General features: G+C 46.3%; 1 protein-coding gene across 9 annotated transcripts in view; it reads left to right on the forward strand.

The window, feature by feature from the left end:
* Positions 1 to 25,438, forward strand: part of NF1 (neurofibromin 1) — a 3,279,657-nt gene that overhangs the window by 72,428 nt on the left and 3,181,791 nt on the right. The gene's annotated exons all lie outside the window — the stretch shown is intronic.

The raw sequence follows: 25,438 nt of genomic DNA on the forward strand, positions 1-25,438 counted from the left end.
GTGTTTATAAAACGGGCCCCATTGCTCCAACTACACGACTATCTGACTATACTACACTGATGATCCCTAATAAGTAGTTTGCAGTCTTGAGAAATGTCTATCTTTGGCTTATTAAGTTATGTATAAAGTAGCACTGCCCTCAAAGACAAAGGCAATTTCCTGGAGCAAATAGGCTTGCATTTGAGCTAATTTGCATATCCGCAATGCCTTGCTGATGTAGCTTTGAACTGGAGGTGTACTTCCAGCGATGCTTACTAGGTGTCGTTGTGGCATGTGACTTTTGGCTCAAATGGAATATTGCACTTTTGCATTTCATGTGTTAATGGAAAATGAGAACAGTTGCACCTCCTATTGTGAAAAGAGTACACACAGGGAAGTACTAGCATCAAAGTGGTCATATATTGAGCTCTGAGATAGCATTGGGGACCTATAATTGCCCAGGCTAGCAATTTATTTTATAATGCACATAACTGAGTGACTTGTATAGAAGCAACTGCAGAAAAATACATGTCTTGGCACTTCGTAGTCTTTCAAGTGTCCACATACTCCTTCTTTAAATTAAAAAGGGTGACTACTGGCTATATGGAGGAGTAGATGGTAAATGGGGCCCCATTAAAACAAATCAAAGTAACCTGCAACAAAGTGATTTCTGTCACTGAAACCATGTACAACTCAAAGATGATATCTATATTGTGGTTTAATGGTTTGTTTTATTGTCCTAAGCATTCAATAATGATGTCAATTTTTCATTAAGTATATGTCTTAGTGTTTCAGGTGGCCACCAATATGTGTTGTGATTGACCATGCGCATCCCGAACTTTAGGGAAACTACATCAGTTCAATAGCATCTTACTTTGATTTGTTCCTAATGAATGGTATTGTGAAGTCTGTATAAATAATTTCAATCATGACATATAGTTTGTTGCACCCTCTTGGCTGTGTAGCGAAAGACTATGGAACTAGCTTTGGTGAGCCTGGCCTGGTAATAGTGTATGTATTAATAAAATAATCCTCTGGAACCAGGAAATCTGGTTGTAGGAGATTTGGCTGCCATTGCATGCCAGGCACATGTTTAATTTGTGTATTGGTACCCAGGATAGTGGCACCAAGTGCTCATCATCGTTTGATCAGTTAAGTGTTGGTTTGGTGTGGCCCTAGAAGATGCACTTTGTATATGCAAAAGCAAAGAAAGGGTGAACATTGCAAATGCTCTGTTAATTTGTAAGTTGTTTTTTAGAGTGATGTTTATCTTGTAAGTAGATGGGCATGGTCTAGAGTCTTGACTAATTTGTCAATGCTCAATATTTTCACTGATATCAAACTCACGCAGACCATGATTGCTTTCCTGTTTATACATAATGTAAGTTAAAGCCTGAGCCATTTGTTCATAAATCCATAATGCATCTTGTGCTGTAATAACTAGTGTAATATTTGTTAGCCGTGTTTACACCTTTCACGGCATGTCCAGTCTTTTTGAAAGTGCTCTAATGAATGCATGCTGGAATTTTTGTCTTTGAAAAGATCCTAAGATTGTTTGTGGCTGAAGAATAGCCTTCTTCCTGTGAAAACAAAGCACTGCATTTTTGAGCCTCCGTGAAAATTATGCTGGAGCAGATGATCATAACTTCTATCTTTTCAATCCAACCGACTTCTGAGGATGACCCACTTTTTAAAATCCATGCTTTTTGAACTATTTGGGGGGCACGATTTAAATAATGTTTTGATTCACCTATAAAAAGATTCTTTCAATGGAAAGGCGCGTGTGTCTGGACGCTCATACATTTGAGGCAGTGTATCTTTACAAGTATCTCTACAAACCAATAATTTTTAAAGAATATTTAGACTGCATCATTATCCTGGATATCTGCACCATAACTACAGCGTGTGCGTGTGCGTGTGTGTGTATGTGTGTGTGTGTGTGTGTGTGTGTGTGCCCTCGCGCCCTCGCGCCCAATACTGACACAACATGATACTTACCATTGTACACTAAAGTAAGTCTCTTTGTGGTTAGAGGCACTTTCTTCTTTGGGGCCACAGGAGACTGGGATGTCCCAGCCACTACACTGCCCAATGTGCCACTCAGTTGGTGAATGGAGCAAGATTCCACGGATCGTGCAACCCCACCCTCCCCCATCCCTGTCATGTCAAGTTGACCACGGACCTTGCAGAATTACCGCACTTGTTCACCCATAAAGCACTAGCAGCCACAGAAAACTCTGGACCAGCAAATGCACAGGGAGGGAATTTCGAGATGGCACTGTGTGCGCGTTTAAAGCCGCATAGCAAGTAATTGAGTGCAATAAAGCACATTTCCTCCTATACGATATGAAATGTTAATCTTATAAGGCCCCCATTAACTTCTTAATAGAGTTGTAGCAGGGGGCGTCATACGCCCCCACCCCTTCTGTCCCCAGGGAAGGACCCATCCCAGGCCTTCTTACAGAAGCACCCGCACCCACCTGTTAGGAAAGATTTCCATTTGAGTAATTTTCCCTCCAGTTGTGAAACCCTGCCCCCCCGCACCCCCAACTATTTGTATTTTTTCAGACCATCCTACCCTGACTTTTACCAGTGGAGCCAAGCCTTCTGCTGTACTCCACTGGGCTTTTGCTCATTTTGTTATGGGGAAACTGACATGCCCTTAAAACGGTCAATACTGGTAGACTTTGTTTCCTTTAGTCTTTCACTTTGTTGCTATTCTTATATTTTTACATTTTATTAGTGCACAAAGTACTTACAGTACAGTGCGCTGGGGTCCCTTTTTCATTTTTCAGGCCCTAGACAACCTCAAAGGATTTTTGGTGAATGTACAAGGGTGTCCAGGGCTGGTGACACCAGTTACCTTTAAAGCCTTTTTGACTGTTTTATATGGGCCAAACCGCGTTTACCGCGTTTGGCCCAGGACAATGGCCAGTGCCCAAAATGGCCATGCCACAAGGTCCTTTGTTCTGTCCTTAGGCCATCTTGTCCCTTTGCCTTTCCCAGGTCGAGCAGACTCCCGCGCAAACCGAAACTTTCGCTGGCTTCTGCATGCCTTGTGTGTGCGCCCAGGATGTGGGCTGGAGCCGTCTAGTTCCAATACACATCCTGGGTGCCAGGCTGTCTGGTGTGCTGGGATGATTGGGACCACTACGGTCTGTGATTGGTCCACGTCTGGGATGGCTGAATGTGAGCAGATCTCTTGTTGGTTTCTCTTTGTTTTGGCACGAAGGAGATTTTGGCTGAGAAGGCACCTTGCACCCATGCCAGGTCGATCTTCTGAGTTCACACCAAACTTAGTAAAGGAGCCAAGTATCCTGAAACGAAGAGGCAGATCTGTGGAACCGCTGGTGACCCGCAGGAAGGTGTGGCACCCTGATCCTGCTGTTGACCCGTCGGAGCCCCTGTTTCTTATCATAGCTAGAAGTACTGCAATGGCGCTTTAACCATTGGAATAGTGGGACTAACTATTTTTGGCACCCCCTGCTTTACCTGGAAACGAGCCTGCTCGGAAGTGTTCTGGACTGCCCAGTGAACTGACCAGCTCATATGCGACCTTTGCCCTGGAATTGCTGCTGTCTCGAGTTTCGACTTGAGCCTTTGCAGACTAGAGGCGCTGGCTATAAAGCACTCTCCCGGCGAGTTTCGTACACCTAGCATTCCTAGGTCTGGAATTTGGAGAATACACCTAGACCCAAGCATACGCAGTCACTGTGTCACCGAACTGTGGTGACTAACTTCGTGGGTGTCTTGCTACTGGTCCTAAGACTCATTGCGGTGTAACTGCCCTGACCCCTTTACCAAGAGCAGAGAAATCGCCACTGTCCCTCCACAGAATCAATTCCGTAATGCAGCCCTTGAAAGCTGCAGAGCCGCGCAACTGCATGATTTGAACCTGCGAACAAACTGGATTTGACTGGTGACGTTTGGTCCGGTGTGCTGAGGGTCAGTAAGTGTCCGAAGTGTCCCCTGAGGGACACTCTCCTTTTGTCTAGGTAGCCTGTGATACCAAGCTATTCCCAATTCTTGGAAATTGTTCTGCCCTCTTTGGGAGACCCTCCTTAAATAGTGGGAAGTTATTCATCACCTCACCCACCTTCCTGAGCCAGTACAGCCCCGTGAAGAAGACTCATTTTGAACTTAACCGCACGATTGAGTGCTCCGGCACTGAATGTAATTTTGAGCGCAGGGCTCCACACTTCTTAGGGACTGGACTGCCTATTAGTTACGATTTGAATTGTTAAAGGAATACCCAAGATACATTCTCACTGTGTGACCCCTTTCTTTGCCGGTTGTGGATCTCTACTTGTGTAATATTCCTTAAGGCCACTGGTTACTGTATATATGTTTCATAGTTAGCACTGTTAGTTTTGTTAATACTGCTGAGATTTACATTTTGATTTTAAATGGCCTTTAATAAATATATGTATTATATATACACACCTGACAGAGTAATTTGTGGTGTTTACTGTGTGTGCTCATTGTGGGCTTTCAATTATCCTCACCCCGCCTGAGACCTAGTCTTGACCGCCGCCAATGCTACCTTGATTGGTCTGGCTTGTCCAGAAGGCTACCCTGTTCCAAGAAACTAGACTGGCCTTCTGAACCTCTGCCCACTAGGTTAGAGTTCAGAAATCCATCTTGACGCCACCCAAGCAGGTGTAAAGGCTATAAGCTGCCAGACGCGTGTATGCCAGGAGGAAGCAAACTTGCTAATCGCTGAGGTAAAAGACCACTACCTGGGTTGATGTAGTCGACCTGATGAGGATTATCCAGCAGAAGTAGAGGAATATCTAGTAAGTTTCTATCCTGCAAGAATCAAACCAGCTTGAAGGTTGGGTCCTTTCCAAAGAAGGCTGAACCCATAAAAATAGACTGCTGGTAGGAGGGTAAGAATATTGGCTGTCTGACGAGCACTCCAACGAAAGGGAGAGAATCTCATTGCACATACAGGAGACAAATGTGTCTGATGGAAAAGGAACCACCATTTCAAGCCTGAAGGAAGTGGAAGGAGCATCAGTACCCTGGCATTGAACATGGAGTGTAGAGAAACTAATGTCCATATAAAGCTCTCAAGGTGTCAAAAGAGCATGCAGAGATTTTAGCAGCACCAAGAGGCAGTGCATAGGTTGCAACCTTTTAATACTCCCTAGAGGGAATTCGTTTATAGGCTAGGCCTGAATAGTTATAGAACAGGTTTGTAGGACTTTCTGCTGACCAAACCGTAGAACATTTCTGTTGAAGTATTGGGTTAGCCAGGAGATTGTGAACTAGAGCAGCATAGGTTTCAACTTTTACTTTGGTAACCATCCTTCAAACTTTGTTTTGATAAGACTAGGTAATAGCCCGAGGGATAAACTGATTAAGGCTATGTTTTAGACTTTTACGTTAATTGACTTTGCCTCCAAAGACGCTGGGAAGAAGCCAGAGAACCTCACTTCTCACTTTGTGTTGGCTGATTCTTGACTGTTTTGTCAAATGTACCCTTGTTTTGAGAATGTTTCCACTAGGTCTTGTGGGCATTTTGGCAACCTAGCCATTGAGGCACTATTATTAAAAAGCCCTTAACTGATAACATGGTGTCCCCTTGTATCTTTGCTTGACTTTCATACAGTTCGTAGCAGAACATTTTCATCATGTGAAGAGAAAGTTTTGTTTGGATAATCCCATTTTAGGCTTTTCCAGTAGATCTGTGCCAGTAATCTTTGTCATTGCATCAGCATAATTCATAGTGGTTGTACAGGTGCCAACTCTATTTGAATAAAATCTTCATACATTTCTCCTGCAATTAGAAATACTGGTTCCTTCCCAGCTACATCGCCCCGGATCATTTTGTTTCTGCAAAGACATCAAAGCTTAATCAGGGGAACTTTAAATTTCCACTACTTTGCAACACAAGTTTTAACGCCATAATGTCTCCCGAGGAATCTGTCATCTTCAGTGAAATATATTGAGGGAGAAAAATTTGTCAAAAGAAAACTTTTTTTTATTTGTTGACCCAATGAATACATGCACTAACCTAATCTCATTAGGAAACGGTTTTCATCTTAAGTTTGTCCAACAAAGCCATTGTCACAATTGTAAAAATAAAGCGTTCTATATAAGGCATACAATCTAATCTTTTTGGGACAATCAGCACAGCTTGCAACTCCATCGTTAAACGTGAGATGCATCTCACTTTGGCTTGTGCAACAAGGGTAAAGTGGATAATGGCATCAATCGTTACAAGATGGCATAAGCTTAGGTGCAGTCATGGCTCGCTTGTTGCAGTTTGGAACAGTTTTACAAATGTTTAGTTCTATGAAATATTATTCGTATATATCCCCATTATGATCACACATTGTGCCATGCAACTATGTGCACCGTGTGTTTTCCAGCTGTCAGTCTGTTTGACTTTAAAGCAAACATGCAATCAGTCCTCCACATTTGCACCCACCCCTAGCCTTTGCTCAGTTATCGTTGACTCTTGGCTAGTAAGAAATGGTGTACTGTGTACATTTGTAGAAAGGAGGTGGGAGTGTTACATTTTATACCCGACTAGTAGCCTGCTACTTGAAATTTTGGCCCCCTGCATAGAACAAGCCCTTTCTAACTAGACTTGACGTCAATTTGTAAACCATGTATGCAGCACAGCCTTCAAAGGCGCCTGCGAGCCATCTGGAGAGAAGCTATTTATTATTCCTTGGTCACAAATGTGTAATGTATTTTGTCATTTGTATAGCCATTGGTATCGTCTCAAAGCACGGAAGGTGAACGCTCTCGGGGGACTGAAGTCCAAGGTATGAGGAAAACGTAAGAGGAGTTTAGAATGCATGTGCATTTTAGCCAATACAAAGGTAGGTAGCAGTGGCAAAGTTCCTACTAGCTACCCATATCGAGCTGGCTTGTGGATGCTGCACGATTGTCTGGAGAGTATGCAAGTGCAGGAGACTTGTGTCCAGCTAGACTGAATTTTTGTTGTGGGGATTGGTGCATTTTTATGGCAGAGATGTTGTGCAGCAAGTGGTGTGTTGAGGCAGATGTGTGCAGTGGGTGGTCTTGCTTTCTGTGATGATCGGTGAGAATGGAGTGTGATAAGTACCCGAATGGTGCGGCTGGTTTCTTGGTTTCGAAGATGTAGCGTTGATTCTGTCCTGTTGTCTGATAGAGTTTAATTTCATGTCGCTCAGTACATTTCACTCGCATGTTCATTGCTGCCCCGGCCTAACTGATAGGTAGTTGAATAACACAATGTATGGCATGGATTTGTCGGGATGCAGGAGGAACAAACCAGGTCTTGAGGGCCATCCAGAAGGCAAGGTGATCCTCTGTGCATCAGACGCTAAGGGGAATTGAGTTCCTGATTGAGGGGGCTTGGACAGAGAACGAAGATCCCCTATTCTTGTCGATTTTGAAGGGAGGGGTCACAAGGAGGAAAGCTGTGCCTTATCTGAGGTTTCTGTTGGGTTGATAATGGGCGAGTTTCTGTTGGAGGTATTCTGGGCCTGTCTTGTGGAGGTCACGGTGTGTGATGTACATGGCTTTGAAGGTGGACTGTCGCCCAATAGGGAGCCAGTGGAGGAAACGGAGGGCGGGTGTTGTGCTCTCTGGGGCCAAGGGCCAGGAGGAGCCTAACTGCAGTGTTTTGGACCTGCTTTCTGAGTTTATATGCGATGGTGAATAGGTAAAGGAATTGGCACCCCACCCCCTTTCTCCCATCTGGAACTCTCATCTCATGGAACATAGTTACACTGCTGTATTAAACCTCGTGGAAAATCATGATCAATAAAGTGAATGTAAATGAGGGAAATTATTTCCCCTCTCCTTTTCATTGAGTTTTGTCAAGCTGAAGCTGAACTCAAAAGTGTTGCTTTTGTGCAGGTTTCTCCACTTCAGATTCTTGTCCTGGCTTCTGTCTTTACATGACCCGATTTCGTCTTACAACCATGTTCTGTCAGTTCTTATTTCGTTCTAGCCTCTTGTGTAAGTCATTAAGTTTTTCTTTAGAGAGGTTGTCAGACATCCAGTGCCTAATTCACAGAACGTTTTCCACTGGGGTTTTGCCATTATAAAACGCTTCTGCGAATCGGGCCCTTAGTGTTTAGAGGCTTTCTGCAACCTCTTGTGTTTTTTTTTTTTTTTTCTTTTTCAGGAAACTTTCTTTAGAGGCTCTCAAACAGCCTCTTGGCTTTCTTTGTCCCAATAGAATGGCTCAGACTTCACCAGTGGCATGTGAGGCAACATGGTACGACATTCTTCACTTTTAGGTTCAAGTCCTGGTGTATTTTCTTTTTTTACCCTCAAGCAGGTTGTTTAACATCCCACTGTCGTAAATGATGCTGGGTTCAGGGTCCAATTCCCAAGGGCTGACTAACTTGCATTGCTGATAATGCTTTTCTTTGCTGCCCGTTCACCATTGGTATACTTGGATTATTTTTTCCTCCAGCTATGATTGCTTTAGTAGCTTTCAGCCCAGCCCTCTTTCCCTGCACGCCCTGATGTTCTTCCGTCACATTAAGGGGCTTGTGAAGTCATGTAAACCTCAGTGGCCATATTTAGTTTCCAGATGAAGGCAGTTGGATCACCATATAGCAAGAATTCCTTATTGTTACACATTTGAGCTCTTATACTCTCCATAAGGGTGATTTGTTACAAGCCCTGTAAGAAAAATCAAACGCAGTTTGGTACTTTACTGGGAAGGGAAGAGGTGTTTTAAAGGCCAGGCAGGTGATTATTACTAGCTCAATATAAGGCACCCTTAACATAACAAATGGCTCCTGCCTGTTCTGGCATAAGCGTTGAGTTTGGGCCAGAGTGGACATGGCACTCAAAGTGTAGGCTACTTCACTACAGCAACAGAATGTGATGCCCTTGGGTGCTTCCCGTTTTATTTAGCATGGAAAGTGTTTTCAAATCCTTTTCTTTCTGGACTGATTCACTGGTATAGATGCTTTTGCAACTTTTCCTGGAAGTTATGCTCATTACCAACGCACTTTTAATATAGTCCATATCTTCCAATACTAGTGTACTTCAGCAACCATGTTCTCCAACTGGTAATCTTCAGTTATATACCTCACTCGGCCCACCAGACGTAACTGGCTACTATTGTGGTATTCCATTCCTGGCTTGAAAACTAAATGCCTCCTTTCAAAGGGTGCATCAGATTGATTCCTGTACAGATATCTGATGTTTGTAGTTGCTGTACGGGTTCAGAGTGTTAGATCATCAACTCACGTAACGGGCATTTTGAATGGATTGTGTCCTCCCACATATTCCTCATCTTGTGATATTATATCTTGTCAACTTTGCTGCTTCAGAAAACAAATTTTCCGGCAGAGGACGCTGTATGCGATGCTGTTGCATCCATGTCCCTCAAAGGCTTCTGTCGAGTGTCAACGTCATCAGTATAAATGGCACATGCAGGCCCGTTGGCTTTAGTTTCATTTTTCCAAAAGCTTTCGCTTCGAGTTATTAACTGCGCGCTTCAGTTTTCTTCATAGAAAATGCCTTCATCGACTCCTTCAACCCCAAAGTCTGGTTTAAAAAAAATGCAACGACTGCGGGTCGAAGATGTCTGTTACGTTTCCTCACTGTGTCTGCCTATGCTGCCTGGGCTCTGGGCACCGTACCAATGACTGCAGGTCCTGTCCGGCCATGACTGAGAAAGCTCTCAGAGAACGCAGAGGAAAATTGGCAGTGGGGAGGCTGGCTTCGAAGTCGTCTTTGGAGAAAGAAAAAGTCTGAGTCCAGAGACTCCTCCTGACGTAAGAAATCTAAGAGGTCCAATTGAGGATTCGATCGAGTCATTCTTCTTCAAAGAAGGCGAAGAAGAGATTCCATAGGTCTCCTTCATCCGATTCCTCTACTGAGGTAATCGGATGCCTAACAAAATCTGATTCCCCAAGAAAATGGGATGCTTTTAGATCTGAAATGATGCAGATTTTCGAGAATGCAGCCTCGACCCCCTCGAAAGAATCATGCAAAAGCCATGCCCCGGTTGCTCTTTTGGACGATTCTGGGAAGTCGAAGGCTACTACTTCGAAGCAGAGCATGAAGCCGGCAATACGTCAAGAGAGTGCTTGACTCGGCAAGGTCGGCGAAGAAAGAGACAGATTCCTGGCTATATTTAAGGAAGGAAAGGAGGCAATGGTAGAATGTCTTCGTCAGGATTGGATACTGCTGACAGCATCAGCAGATCCATGGCTGCTAGTACCATACTGCGCAGGTTTGCGTGGTTGAAGTCGGGGTTTGCACCGGACGTGCAGGCCAGACTGCTCAACATGCCCTTTGATGGCTCGAGGTTGTCCGGCAGCAAGGCGGATGAGAGTCTGGAGAAGCTGCAGACCTCCAAGGTGGCAGCTAAATCCCTTAGTGCTTCCATTCGACAACCTACAACCATATTCAGGCTCATCTTCCTGGAGGGTTCATTCTTTTTGTTTCTATTCCACAATTGGTAGAGGAAGAGGATAGGCCGGACAAAGAAGATTCCCTCGTGGTGGACAAGGAAGAGGTGCTAAATCAGCCCCACCAGTGACAACTTTACCCTCTGCTACTACTGCAGCCACCACTAAGCCACTCTGAGGCCTTGATCCACAAGACACCGGTGGGAGGCAGAATTTCTCAGCATTTGAACGAATGGCGGGGCATTACTTCAAATGCTTGGGCCCTGGAAACGGTAGTCCAAGGTTACTGCCTTCCTTTAAAAAAAAAAAAAGCCTCAAGATCATCCACCAGGATACAACTGTCAAAATTCCGGATCCGCTCCTTGTGCAGGAAATTTCAATCCTGCTAGAGAAAGGTGCAATTGAACATGTACCTGTAGTGGAGAGGAACAAGGGTTTGTATTCCCCCTACTTTCTCATTTCCAAGAAGAACGGAGGATTGAGACCCATCTTGGATTTAAGAAGCTTGAACAAGTTCATCAGGAAGGACAAGTTCAAGATGGTTACCCTTACTCAGATCCTTCAGGATCTCCAACTCCAAGAGAGGTTGGTATCAGTGGACCTTCAGGATACTTACTTTCATGTGCCAGTCCATCTCAAGCACAGAAAGTACCTGAGGTTTGCAGTTGGTGGTTCTCGCTATCAGTTTCGAGTTCTGCCATTCGAGCTGACCTCTGCCCGAGGGTTTTCACCAAGTTGATGGCGGTAGTGGTAGCAAGTTTCAGGAGAGGGGGGGATTTACGTCTACCCCTACCTGGACGATTGACTGATCAGGGCTTGTTCACCCAAACAAGCCTAGAAACATCAGTATCACCTGCCGCTCCCTTCCGACTGGGCTTCTCCCTCAATTACAAGAAGTCTCATATGATACCATTCCAAAGACTCCAGTTCATTGGAGCAGTCCTGGATACTTCCTCTGGCAAAGCCTCGCCACCCGAGATGAGAGCTTAACACATTCAGCAGATGGTAACAAAATTTCAGAATGCCCAGCATCATCCGGCCTTCGATTTTCTGAGTTTTCCCGGTCTCGTGGCATCCTGCATTTTTCTGGTGCCAGAGGGCCCCATTTGTGAATGAGATCCCTTCAATGGGCTCTCAGGACTCGGTGGTCCCAATTCTCATGGGAATATGTCAGACCAACTGCATGTTCCAAGCAGAGTTGCTCAGGACCTTCTATGGTGGGCTTGCAAAGACAACATTTTCAAGGGAGAATCTTTTTAGCAACCATGGCCGGAGATAACTGTAGTGAAGAACCCCTCGCTCACGCGGTGGAGAAGCTGCACCAACGAACTGACAATCAGCGGTCATTGTTCTCCATCGGAGTCCAAACTACATATCAACTTGTTGGATCTGAGGGCAAACAGGCTAGCACTGAAGGCATTTCTGCCATCTGTACGGGGAAAGAGTCCTGATAATGACGGACAATGATTTATACATGGAGGACCATAATACCATAATTAGTTACTCATGTTAACGGAACTGAGCCTTGGGTGTTCTCATCTAACATAAGTGACATTCAAAGGTGCATCTGCCAGCTAAACAACTCACTGGTGCCTGGACTGGATGGTTGATCAAATCTGATTTTGAAGGAACACCCAGAAGACTCGGCCATCTTTATACATGCCTTGTTGACCCAGATCTCAACTGCATGTACAATACTAAGTTCCTGGAGGAGGGCGATCGTGGTCCCTATCTTCAAAAAGGGGGAACATGACATTCCTAAGAACTATCACCCTCTTGGATGTAATCTGGAAACTTTATGGTGCAATAATCTTGGACCACTTCGCTAACTGGTGTTTGCATTCAGGCAGCAATGACCCCTTGCAAACAGGCTTTGTAAAGGTCATTGGGACCTCTGTAAACATCTTCATGCTCAATATGTTAGCGGGTCATGTCCAAGACGGAAAGCCTAAGATTTTTCTGGCCTCCGTTGAACTGGTCCAACATTTTAACCAGATCATCCGCCAAAAATTAGGGGAAAAACTTAAGGTGAAGAAATGGCCAGAGTCTCGATTGGTGCCAATAAAAGCCATGCATCTGGGTACTGCCTTGAGGGTGCGATTGGACAAATCCGGTCTTATGTCGAAAGACATTCCAACATTGAAGGGAGTCAAGCAGGGCTGTCCAATGGCTGCGGCACTGTTTAATTTATTCCTGGTGGACATGAAGGAACCGGATCCGACGAAGAGCTTTCCCGCCAAGGGTGGGGGGGGGTGTCCACTTATCCTGCATACACTATGCAGATGACATGGTTTTAATAGACCAAACTCCAGTAGGACTGCAACGGCAATTGGACACCCTGCAGACTTTTATCAAGGACAACGGTTTAGAAATCAACAAGTCAAAAACTAAGATATTAAGTTTTGGGAACTCTAATAGAGGAAACCACTGCTATTCATGGTTCCTGGACGGCCAGTCTATCGAGCAAATTAAGTTGTTCAAGTACCTGGGTGTTTGGCTTAGTGGTGCGCAATCTGAGGCCCCAATGGTTACCCACATAAGAGCTAAAACTAAGGCCCTCGCTAGCCAAGCATGTGCATTGAATTGGAGGTATGGCCGTTTTTCAATCTTGCCTTTGCTAACCTTCTACAAATCTAAGGTGGTGTCAATAGTAACTTGCGGATCAGAAGTAATGCCCAGTATTCCTGAAACAGTATGGCCTCAGCTGGTGGAGCTATTCTGTAAAAAAGCTCTGGGAATCCCATAATCTACTCCAATCCAAATCATTTGGCGAGAGTTGGGTGTATCATCCCTGAAATTGACGGTTGATTGGAATAGCCTTGCCCTTTTCAGGAAGTGTTTTGCACCCTCATGTCCTGAAATCCTGGAAATGCTACATAAAGAAATAATGGTGTCTCAAAACTCTACGATGAAAATTTTGAGATGAAAAATGTGTGGAAAACTGGAAGAAATAGAGGGCTCACTTAGGTTGTTACTCGACAACCCTATGTGGATCAAAACCAATTTGAAGGATCAGGACTGGATAACAACTTTGGAAGCAGAGGCTCAATACCAATCGTTTGCACACATGCCGCCCAGTCACAAAAATGGGACATTGTATGTGGATATCTAAAACAATTTCCGGATAGGAAATTTAGAGATCAATTCCTTCGAATTTGACTCCATGTCTATCCCACAAACGAGATCATAGCGAGACAGGGTCAGTCCGAAAACAACAAATGTTTCTGTAACAACGATTCCATGGTGGAAACATTAAAGCGCCTAATTATATCTTGCCCTGCACTTAAGGAGAGATGTACCAAGCACTTTAGACACTTTCTGTTTTCCATACTCAAGAGACCGTATTATGGTGGTCTGCTTTGATGGAAGGGAACAAGACTGGTCTTGGGGTAGCAATGGTTAACTTCACGGATCATCTGTTGGTTCATGAGACATTATGAAAGAAAAGATTTTACTTTACTTTTGAATTTCACTGGATCAAGGAATAATGGAACTATTGTCCCTCTTGGTTGGGACTTTAACCTGGGATGGATTTTTTTCCTTTGTCTTTTTCTTATTTGGTGTGTTGCTAAAAAAAAAAATGGTTTCAGTTATAGGCAATAAAAAAACGACTGTCAACATAGTGGCCATGTACTACCTCACAAAGAGAGGTGGTGTAGGTTCACTACCACTGTGTAGCGACGCAATGCAGCTCTGGTTATGGGCAACATAAGAAGGAATCTCTATCAGCAGGTTGCTGAGCCGGAAAGCAGAACACCACGGCGGACGCTCTGAGCAGGCAGAGCACAGTCTCCCACGAGTGGGAAATAGCTCAGGAAGTCCTTCAAGAGATCTTCACCCTTTGGGGAACCCTTCCAGTGGATTTGTACGTGATCTGTACCAAACGGAAGTGCAAACTGTATTACTCCAGGGAATTTCCCCCAAGAGGAGCTCTAGGGAACATGTTTGTAGTGCAATGGGAATTTCCACTCCTGTACGCTTTTCCTCCAGTCCACGCTTTTCCTCCAGTCCACGTCATTGCTCCCGTGATAAGGAGGTTGAGAAAGTTTGGGAATCCATGATCATAATTGTTCCTGATTGGGCCAGGAGGACGTGGTACTCGGACCTTCTGGACATGTCCATAATGCACTCCAATACGTCTTGCACAAAGGGAGGAAGGTTGGGTTCTCCATCCAGAGGTCAAAACACTCAGCCTTCATGCATGGTTTCTGAGAGGCTGAGATACAAGGATTGGGACCTCTCGGATGACTTACTGGAGATTTTGCTTTCGGCCAGAAGGCCAGCAACCAAATCCTTGTACCGGGATCTTTGGAATAAATTCAGTAACTGGTGCAAGGATAAGAATGTGGATCCGTTCCAATGTGACGCACGTATGGTGCTTTCTTTCCGGTTACATTTAGCCAATCTGGGGCTCCAGATTGGAACCATAAAAGGATACCTGGCAGCGCTTTCCATTTTTAAGCGCTCCTCAAAAGAGGATTCCTATTTCAAAAGTGACTTACTAATGTATACCCTCCAGTCCCATTTAATGTACCTGTTTGGAACTTAAACCTTGTATTAAAATTCCTGATATGTATTCCATTCAAGCCTTTACATTCATATCCTTTAAGGCTCCTAACATTGAAAACAGTCCTACTTCACACAATAACATCAGCCCGCAGGGTAAGTGAGTTGCAGGCTCTTTCTTGCAAGCCTCCTTGTACTACTTTATAGAAAGATATAGTCATCCTCAGGGTAAAACCATCATTCCTACTGAAGGTAGTCTTTAACTTCAATTTGTTGTCGAAGATAACGCTATCAACTTTCTATCCTCCTCCTCATTCAGGCAAAGAGGAAGAGAGACTAGATTCGCCAGAATTATCAACTTTTTATTGGTTATACCGGCCCCAAATTGGGTCTGGCAGTCGCCAAACAAACCATATCCAGGTGGATCATACTGGCCATTTGGAGAATGTTATAGACTTGCTGGAAAGGACCCGCCGGAAGGGCTAAGGGCTCATTCCACAAGGGGCATGCAACCTCTGCGGCTCTTCAAAGGGGTGTCCCAATAAATGACATCTGTTCAGCTACCACTTGGCCATCCATCCATTCACACATTTGTCAAGCACTATTGTTTGGATTCTTCCTCCACTCAAGGAGGACTTTTTACTAAGGCCGTTCTCCATTCGATCCATGATTAAATTGATTGATACTCCAACCTCCAAGTTGTCACTGCAATGGGAGTATTATCACAAGATGAGGAATACATGGGAGGACACAATCCATTCGAAGAACAAGTTACTTACCCCTGGTAATGTTCTTTTGATTGGATGTTCCTCCCACGTATTCCTCATAGTCCCTCCCAGCCTACCCCGCAGTACAATTTACGTGCATTACACTCTGCGCTTTCTGAGGGCTTGCGGTCTTGGGTTTGCATGGTTAATTTCTCGAAAAAGGGGAAGAGAAAAACAGGACTGAAGCCAACGGGCGCTGCATGCGCCATTTATACTGACAACGATGCTAGACGGAGGCCTTCAAGGGACATCGACGCAACTGCATCGCATACAGCGCCCTCTGCCGAGAATATTTTTTTCCGAAGCGGCAAAGCTGACGAGATATAATATCACAAGATGAGGAATACCTGGGAGGAACATTCAATCGGGAGACCGTTACCAGTGGTTAGTAACTTGTTCTTGATGTTTTCCAAATGATACGGCATCTGTCAGTCTGATAACCACAGGATTAACAGACTGCATAGGTCTACCACAGCACCCCACACCTACTCGAAGCCTCTCTTCCTCATAACTTGTGGACAGAAGGCACAACAACTGAATTCGCTTGAACTCTACTCTTGAGTAGGAGCCAGTGCATTTGGTGGTTGGCAAAGGCCATGTGTAGTATTGGTCAAATGCTTAGTGTTTTACTGTTAGTCTGCCATGTACAGCATTACAGTGATCAAGAAGTAGCAAAGTGTGTGTTGTGATCAGTATTCTGAGGCTTTTAGCGATGGATTGTGTGAGACCTTTGCTAAGGTTGGCTGATGAGTTTCTCTTTAAACAACCTGAATGCTTGTTGTTCTTGTGTCTTGTAGTAAATCATGCTTCCTAGGAGGTTTTGTAATTTATGTAATGACACTGGCAGAGGACTTCACTCTGAACATGGGAAGGGCACTGTGCATGCTTTAGATGGATTGTTGCCGATCTATATCTTCACAACATTGATGACATCCTTTCCAAATGTTACTTGCAAATGGTACTTGCAAATGGTGCAAAGCTGACCCCAGCACTGCCACCCATCTTCTCGGGAATCTGGCCCATGAAGCGTGTGTCAGTGGAGGCTTTCATCGCTACTTTCTTTCCTCCTCCCTAGGCTGACTCACACTATGACACAGCCCTCTCCAACCTGCTTTTCTTGATCTCAACACTCTTGAAATCATTGTTCCTGTCATGAGGATCTGTCTGAAGTCTATATCCAAGTGCAACTCTTGATATGATTTTGACCTTGCCACCCTAAAACGCAAGTGTAGGGTGGCTGAGAGAAAGTGGAGGGCATCAGGCTAATCTCCAACAAACTGGCCTGTAGCCTTCTCCAAAGGCAATATAGGCTCTGGCCTGTCCAAGAAGAGAGCCTACATCCAAACCTGCATCTCTGCAGCCTCTAACCACCCGACCAAACTTTTCAGTCCCCTCCTCTCCTGTTCCCTCCCAGGCCCTTTGGGCGGCACTGGCATCTCACTTCACCACTAAAACTCTCACCATTCTGTCCACTTGCTCCTCTTCCTCCCCCTCTTCCACTCTCGGCCCCTCTCAGGCCGTGTCTCCACCTCCTTTCGCCTCCTTCTGTGTTCACTCCTGACGATGTTTCTAGACAAGTCTGATCTATGAATGTCTCCAAAGCAGGTGCGCCCCTGCTCCTCCAGAACAATCAAGGATCACATTGACGCCCTCGCTCCAGCCTTAGACTGTGTCACTAGAACGTCCCCCCCCAATGCCCACCCCCTCAAGCACTTCCTTGTGCACCCCCTTCTCAAGAAGCCCTCTGCTGAATCTTCCTCTCTGGTAAACTATCGCCCGATCTCTATCACTTCTTTTCTGGGCAAACCCGTGGAAAAGCTGGCCATCTCCTAGCTTACTCTTCGTTCTGAATCTGTTGGTTGCCTCCATGACTACCAGCCTGGCTTAAGCGCAGCCAGGAGCATGGAAACAGCTCTCCTGAACACCTGTGAAGACTTGCTCTCTAATCTCAATGCTAACCTTCCTTCTGTCCTTTTTTCCTTGATCAATACTGTGCTTTCGATACGGTTAACCACGCCATCCTGATTAATCGTCTCTGTGACAACCTGGGCATCATGGGTCAGGCCTGAGCCTGGTTGACCTCTCTTCTCTCTGATCGACCCTTCCAGGTCCAATTTGGGTCCTTTCTCTCTACCGCCTCTATCTTTACATGTGGTGTTCCCAGGGCTCTAACTTCTCACCCTGGCTCTTCAACCATTACTTGGCACCTCTGGCCCGCCTCATCTCTACATTCTAACTTTCCGTGTTATGTGGATGACGCACCGCTCTCCTTCAGGCTCCCCTCAGCCTCCTCTGCTCTCTTGCTCATACCAGTCTATCCGTGATTCAGGAATGATGCACCTCTAACAATCTCTGCCTTAATGCCAGTTAGACTGAGATCCTTCTCATTGGTCCCCTGCTCCCACTTTCCCTCTTTTACTTTGGCCGCCCACCCTGGGCCCTCTACCTGCATCTTCCTGTGAGTCGAAGAACCTTGGGGGGTCATCTTCTACTCCACCATCCTTCTCTCTTCACATCTGACATCTCTAAGAAGTCACACTTCCAGCTGCACCTCCTCAGAGGTATTCTTCCTTTTCTCACTTTGCCCCAGAAGCTCACTGTCTCCAGAGCCCTGGTTCATCTAGGCTGGACTACTGCAAAAGCCTCTCTAAATCAGCCTGCCTCTACTCTTTGAAACTAATCCTGGCCTCAAGCCCAGGGATCGCATCTCTTCAGCCCTGAAATGATATAAGGCATTTATAATGCGCCTGCCTGTACACATCTCCCCTCTGGCTCCTGGTGGCTACAAGGATCAAGTTCAAGACCCTCTGCATCATCCACAAGGCTTTCTGGGGCCGGGGACCACACTACATCCAACTCTCTCTCCCTAAGCATCTTCCTTCTCGAGCCCTCTGCTCATCCACCTCCAACTCTGAGGGTCAGACGTTTCTCCAGGCAGAGAGACGGAGTAGATCTCTGTCCTCCAGAAGCACCCCAAGATATTACTCTTTGCCTCTGCCTTCGCCCCCTCCCCTGCTGATCTGTTTCTCTCCTGGCACTATGCACATGGCCACCCTCTGTCTTCTGGGCCCAGGTTCCTGCTCACCCTGCCACCACCCCTCCCCCTCCCGGCACTACCTCCGGGCCACCCCTTGCACTGGGGTCTGTATCTGTACCCATACAGCCCCCCCTTCTTTTTCTTCCTGCACTTATCTGACCTACCCTGTCTGCTGCCTTAAACTCAGCAGTTGCTGGCTGTACTACCATTTTTGTTGCTTTTATTGTTTGTTTATTTATTCTGTTCTCCCTTTGCTCTGCACTTTCCATTTCTCCCCATTCCTCGCACTTTTCCCCTCCCCCATGCACTTGCGCATTCTGAATGTCACTGGTCCTAGTAAGATCGTTGTTTTGTTCTCCCCTTTTCCCCCTCCCCTCTCTTGCCTTTGTCACGCTCTGAAACACCTTTGTAGGAGCGCAATAGAAATAAAATATCAATATCCTCGGCTGGGGCCTTCTTCTGGAACAGCCTCCTTGCCTCTCTCAAACTTGAGCAGGACCGCCAAAGGTTCCGGAATCAACTCGAGACCCTCCTCTAAGATTCGCTTTACTCTCACCTGCTGATGCTCCTGTCTACTGCATTTACTGGTTACCTGGCCACCCACTGAACCTTATGGGCACCAAACTCATGCACGATCGGTAGGTAGCTCCTTGCACTGCCTCCAGACCTCCCACCCAAAAAGGGACTGCATCTGCAACTCTGCTGTTCCCTGTCTCCCTGCACTTACTTGAGCCACCACCCCGGCAGCACTTAAAGCGTTTTTGCCATTGCACTCGTCCCCCCACGCTCCCCCTGGCACTTACCCACTTCCCTCCCCCTCGCACTTTCACGATCTGAATGACACAAGGCCTAGTAAGATGGTTGTTTTTTCCTCCCTTGGTCTGCCCTTCCTTGTCTTGTCGCACCTAGAAACATTTGTGTACAGGCACGTTATAAATGACTTATAAAATGGTTTGCCTACATCAGAGCTTGAATTTCTCCAAAACGGTGGATGCGCTGTTTTTGTTTCATTTTTCTCCAGTCTATGCTATTCATTTTAACCCCAAATGAGTGTTACTGGCATACATCTGGGAACATAATTTGTTGTAGAATTGAGGTGACAAGATTTTTTTTTTTAAAATGTCTGGCTAATAACTTATTTGAAATTATTACACCTTTCTGTAGCTTCATCTAATGCTTTTGACAACCCAAAGTATTGAAATGGATGGAATTTTAGATTTGGATTGAGGTGAGCCAGATGTTACACAGATTCACATTGTGACTCTTGTCTTTTATGATTGACATATGCTGTGTTAGAATGTTAGCATGCTCTGTTGTGCTAGAGGCAGTGGATGAGTCCAGTATGGCAAAGAACGGCTTGTTTATTCTGATTGGGTTGAACAGGCGATCTTGAATATTTAATAAGGGTATTGTGATAATTGAGCCCCCCCCCCTTTTGAGGCTAAGGAGGTGAGTCCGTTCCGCAAGACCCTCCCTAGGGATCTGGGGCAGTGGCACCTCACTGGGAGAGGCGCTCACTTGGGGGACAATTGCTCCCGTTCCTTTGAGGAACTCCTGAGACCATCCACCGTAGTAGCATATGGGGGGACTACTGGATGTGAAGAATATTCTAAAATCCACAGGCTTGGCTCAAGACAAAACTAAAATACCCCATTATGCCCAAAGTGGAGAAGAGACCTACATTTAAGCGAGACGAGTTAGGTGGAGATGGGGAGATGGGGAGAGGGGAGAGACTGACTGACTTGCTGACTCCTGGGTGAGGTGGCGCCAGTGCTCCAGATAAGTATTTTACGCATGATTTTTGAAATTGGAGAGTAAATGCAACATATGCGTACAATCGGACCTGAGACAAAAAGAGTTGGCGCTCAAAGTTGTCTGGCTTGTCTTTACCATTTTATTACACTTGCGGAAAATATTTTGCCATAAATTCACTTGTAAGTACAAGTGCACACATCCAGGGGTGCACCTAGGCTACAATTTAGACGGAGCTAACCATTCAAATTTTGGGAGAAGCACGAACTTCAGAGACGGTGGAGGGGTGGCAAACTTACTTGTGTAGGGGGCATTTAACTACATTACTTGTAATGAGACTATTCTAGTGCAGCTTCAATGTTACAATCAGATAACTCCTTTGTCTGAAACACCCACTTCTTGCAGATCCTGAAGGTCCTAGAAAGTGTCAAAATGGCAGATGTGCAATGAAAGACTCAATATCATAGCATAACAGGACATTGCAGAGTGTGGGGCAGTACTCTGGATGGCCCAAACCACTTCAGTGGCTGGGAGCAACAGGGGAGAAAATGTAATGTTGGTTCTACCACAGTCTGCTATACTAGAATTTCTGGTGCACTGACTGGCTGGTGAGTGTCTGCCTGTCAAATCCAGTGTTACGAGGTTGGAGGAGGACCAGTGCAGCAATAATGAATTTCCATGCGGCAGTATTAGAGCTACTAGCAGAGGAGCACCAGCGTACACCAACGTGGCCCTACACTTATTAAAACGGTCAGATTGTAAGGGTGTACACGTAATCATTCATAAGCACTCCAATTTTTGCAGTTGAAGTTAGGGTGAGATTACAATATTTGCCCAGGATCACACATTTAGGCTTAACAGCAAAGCAGGGATTTTAACCCACTCTTTCAATTTGGGCATGGCCACTTTCTTCCATGCTTACAAATATTTAAGTTTTGGCTGTCAAGACCTACAAAAATACTGTCCTATAGAGTTTACTTGCAAAATACCCAAATTGCATAGTAAAGCATCATGACAACATTTAAATCTTTATAGCAGCATGTTGGGGCAATATAATATCACTGTATGGTACCTTTTTTTATTTTCCACATCCTGAATGCAAAACGATAAGATGCAAAAGATCAATATCCTGATTAACCACTTTATTTTCAGCGCTTTAAAAACACAAAAAAAAATAACGGGGCGCAAGGGGGCACAGACCATCACAGGAGGAGGGGAGGTATGACACAGTAACGGGGGGCAAGGGGATGCAGAGAGAGTCATGGGGGGAGGGAAGGGAGGCATGACATGGTAACGGGGCAAGGGGGGCACAGACAGTCACGGGGTGGGGGAGGGGAAGCATGACACGGTAACGGGGCAAGGGGGGGGGCACAGACAGTCACGGGGTGGGGGAGGGGAAGCATGACACGGTAACGGGGCAAGGGGGGCACAGACAGTCACGGGGTGGGGGAGGGGAAGCATGACACAGTAACGGGGCAAGTGGGCACAGACGGTCACGGGGGTGGGGGGAGGGGAGGCATGACAGTAACGGGGGCATGGGGCAACAGTCACAGGGGCGGGGTACACAGGGGGGAGGCATGACAGTAACGGGGGCATGGGGTCAACAGTCACAGGGGCCAGGGGAGGGAGGGGAGGCATGCCACAATGGTAACAGGGGGCATGGGGGGGGCAACAGTCATGGGGGCGGAGGGAGGGGACATTTGACATGGTAACAGGGGCATGGGGGCAACAGACAGTCACAGGGGGGAGGAAGGGGAGGCATGACAGTAACAGGGGGCATGGGGGCAACAAAGACAGTCGCGGGGGGAGGAAGGGCATGACATGGTAACGGGGGCATGACACGGTAACTGGGGGCATGGGGCAGCAGACAGTCACGGGGCGGGGGAGGGAGGGGAGGCATGACAGTAACAGGGGGCATGGGGGCAACAAAGACAGTCACGGGGGGAGGAAGGGCATAACATTGTAACGGGGGCATGACACGGTAACTGGGGGCATGGGGCAGCAGACAGTCATGGTGGCGGGGGGTGGTAGGGGAGGCATGACACAGTAACGGGGCATTGGGGCATCAGACAGTCACGGGAGGCGTGGGGACGGGCTATGCTGCTGATGGCATTAATATGTTTCCCAGAGTCACAGTCCCCCTGAAACACACAGAATACGTCGACAACACTGTTGTGGAGTTCATCAGGGACGCAGCCTGTGTCTCATTGTCACAAACCTGCAGCCTGTTATGTATGGTTTACAACATTCAATTAAGGACATCTAAGTAAACTTTACTTTTTAACATATCAAGCTATTAAACGTTCAAAGGGTGCTTTATTGTGTTGCTCCGAGCAACACAATAAAGCACCCTTTGAAAGTTTAATACCTTGATATGCAACTTGCTCCCTTTAACTGTCATTAATAAACACAGCGTACATGGTACGTAGTAGAAACAAAAATCATCCGTATTTCCTTTAATTACATGTGTAAATAGGCACAATATGCACCTTATCTAGAGGGCTGGGTGGAGCCGAGGAGAGCCGCGTAGCTAGCAACTTTGAGGAGTCTTGAGCATCAGAGGGAAACGCTGGAGGGCCAGTGTTTCTCTAGCAGAGGGAACATGAGGAGAAGGACATCCTTATGCCATCTTTTTCGTGGGCCATGCGCCTGCCGAACAGTGCCGAAACCACCCCCCAGTAGAGTCAATGAGACGCCATGCAACCCAAATCCAGACCCGGTTGCAACAAGAGAGGACTGAGTGTTGGAAACCAACAACAAGGAGAAGCACAAGATCCGTAGCAGAAAATAACCTGAGCGAGCGCAGAGCCTGAGAGCATTTCCCTGCAGATAGTTAACTGGGAGAATGGGAGTTTTGGAGCCTGCCAGGGCATCATTATGGAGAAGGTGACACGCGTCCCAGTGAAATTGACGAAATGCTAAATATAAAGCCATTTAAGTGGAACTGTGTTAATGTAATCAAGAGACTAATGTGCCCAGTTGTTCATATCTTCTCTTTCAGGTTTAAACATCCTGGAAAGAGGAGAAATTATTGCATGGTTTAAGAAATAAATAAAACCAGAGCGAGAAATATAGATTTCTGATGCTTGTTAATCTGCTTAGAATCACATGCTATGCATATAGTCCGACATCTAGTGGTAATCGCAGAGTATTGCATTGTTCTTTCGAGGATCGAAAGGGGACGTCGACATGGGTGTGCCTGTAACACTATCCCTAATGTGACGTGTAGTGTACCCACAATCCCTTGTGCATCGAGGTCCCGCACATTGTTTTTTTCACCCAACTAGTTGGTCGCCTTATGAGGAGCTCGAAAGAGATATATTGCAAATTTAGTCACTACTTTGTTCCACGATCGATGGTCTTCTAGTCTTTAATCTTCGGCTTCTTTGTGGACCCCTACGCCACACTGCTTTCGGCAACTTGTGCATCGGTCGACGCTGTCGGCTGCATGACCTAGGCCCTGGCCTATACAATAGGGAGAGTGGGGCCCTGGGGTTTGATTCTCTGAGAATGCATCTCCCCCCTCTTTCCCTTTCAGGTCTGACTGCCACCTTTTACCTCTGCTATGAAGACGACTCCATTTAAGTTTTGTACGCCTTTCAACAGACAATACCCTTGGAAGGACACCCATCACAAATGCAATAGGTGCTTACTTCATGACCATGACGAGCGAGCCTGTAAATCCTGCAAACTTTTTGTCCTAAAACGTTAAAGGATAGGCTGACAAAATGGTGGGCGGCCTACGCGATGCAGGCTGAGAGTTGTTCACTGTCTGCGCTGTCGCCTCAAGTGACAAGGACTCTAGCGGCAGCCATGGCTCCGATGTGGAGGCCATAGACCTTTCCGCGGAACCTCCCGGTACCCAGTTGGCCGTCCCCGGCCCGACAGGCAGGCCACCGGTACTGCTATGGGGAGATCACACCCTGGCAACAGGGGCACACCCGCACCACCTAAGGATAAACATACAACCCCACAAGCTCCCTCGATGGCTGCGTCAAAGAAGCATCAGATACCAACAGGCCTGCCGAAAATTTCGACGGTGCCTGCCGATCCACACGATCGCCCGGGCTCCCCTCATCCGTCGTCTTGGCATGCGTCCGGGCATTCCACCCACAAGGGCGTCTCTTCTAAAAATGTTGGCGGAAATTCCTCTCTCAACCACCAGAGCTATGCAAGAGTCTCACAGCTATTGTTTTGGTGTGAACTGTCCGAAAAGCACGATTCCTGCTTACAAGCCAAACTCTAACTTGCCAAAAAGACTCTTTTGAGTTCTTGGAACCAGACGAGGCATACAAGGATCCCTATGGTCATGAGGACAATTAGTTTGGGCAGGACTCAACTGAGCAGTGCCCAGATTGGGGTCAAGATCAGCTAGCAGAGGAAGCACCATGGCTGTCCCAACTCCTGATCCGGATGCTTTTTTGTCTGGATCCTCCCCTCCTCGCCTCAACAGAGGCAGGCATCGCCTTTGACGGTCAGGTGGATTTTAATGCAATCCTGAAAAGGACTGAAGACCACTTTCAAATTTCCACGCAGGAAGCTGTTCAAAACAATGATTTTGAGGACATTCTGAAGGAAAAAATACCCCACAAGTCGAGCAATCTTACTGTTAAATTCCATTAAAAAGCACCTCACACCTTCTTTGCTGTCCCCTTCCCTTACAAGGGCTGTCAACCCTCGGGTTGAGAAACAGTTTCGCCCCTCTCCGTCTGACCCTTTCTACGTTCGAGGGCATGCCATTCCAGACTCCCTGGTTGTTACTACCACTAGGAAGAAGGCTGGAGTGCCATAGTCTACTGAAGAAGCGCTCCTTGACAAAGACTGCAAAAATGATACGCCCGTGGCAAACGTATCACGACTTCGGTGGCATTTTCAACAAGGATTGCGAGTTATGATGATGCGCAGTGGAACTTGCTTCAGGAAGGCCTCTAAGAAGTCCCTGAATCTGTGCGATCACGCCTGCTGGCGGTCGTCTCTGTGGGAAAACGGGTGTCCCACAACATCCTAAAAAATAC

Source organism: Ambystoma mexicanum, chromosome 9 (genome assembly GCF_040938575.1).
Source record: "Ambystoma mexicanum isolate Mex_15411 chromosome 9, UKY_AmexF1_1, whole genome shotgun sequence".
NCBI classification, from domain to species: Eukaryota; Metazoa; Chordata; class Amphibia; order Caudata; family Ambystomatidae; genus Ambystoma; species Ambystoma mexicanum.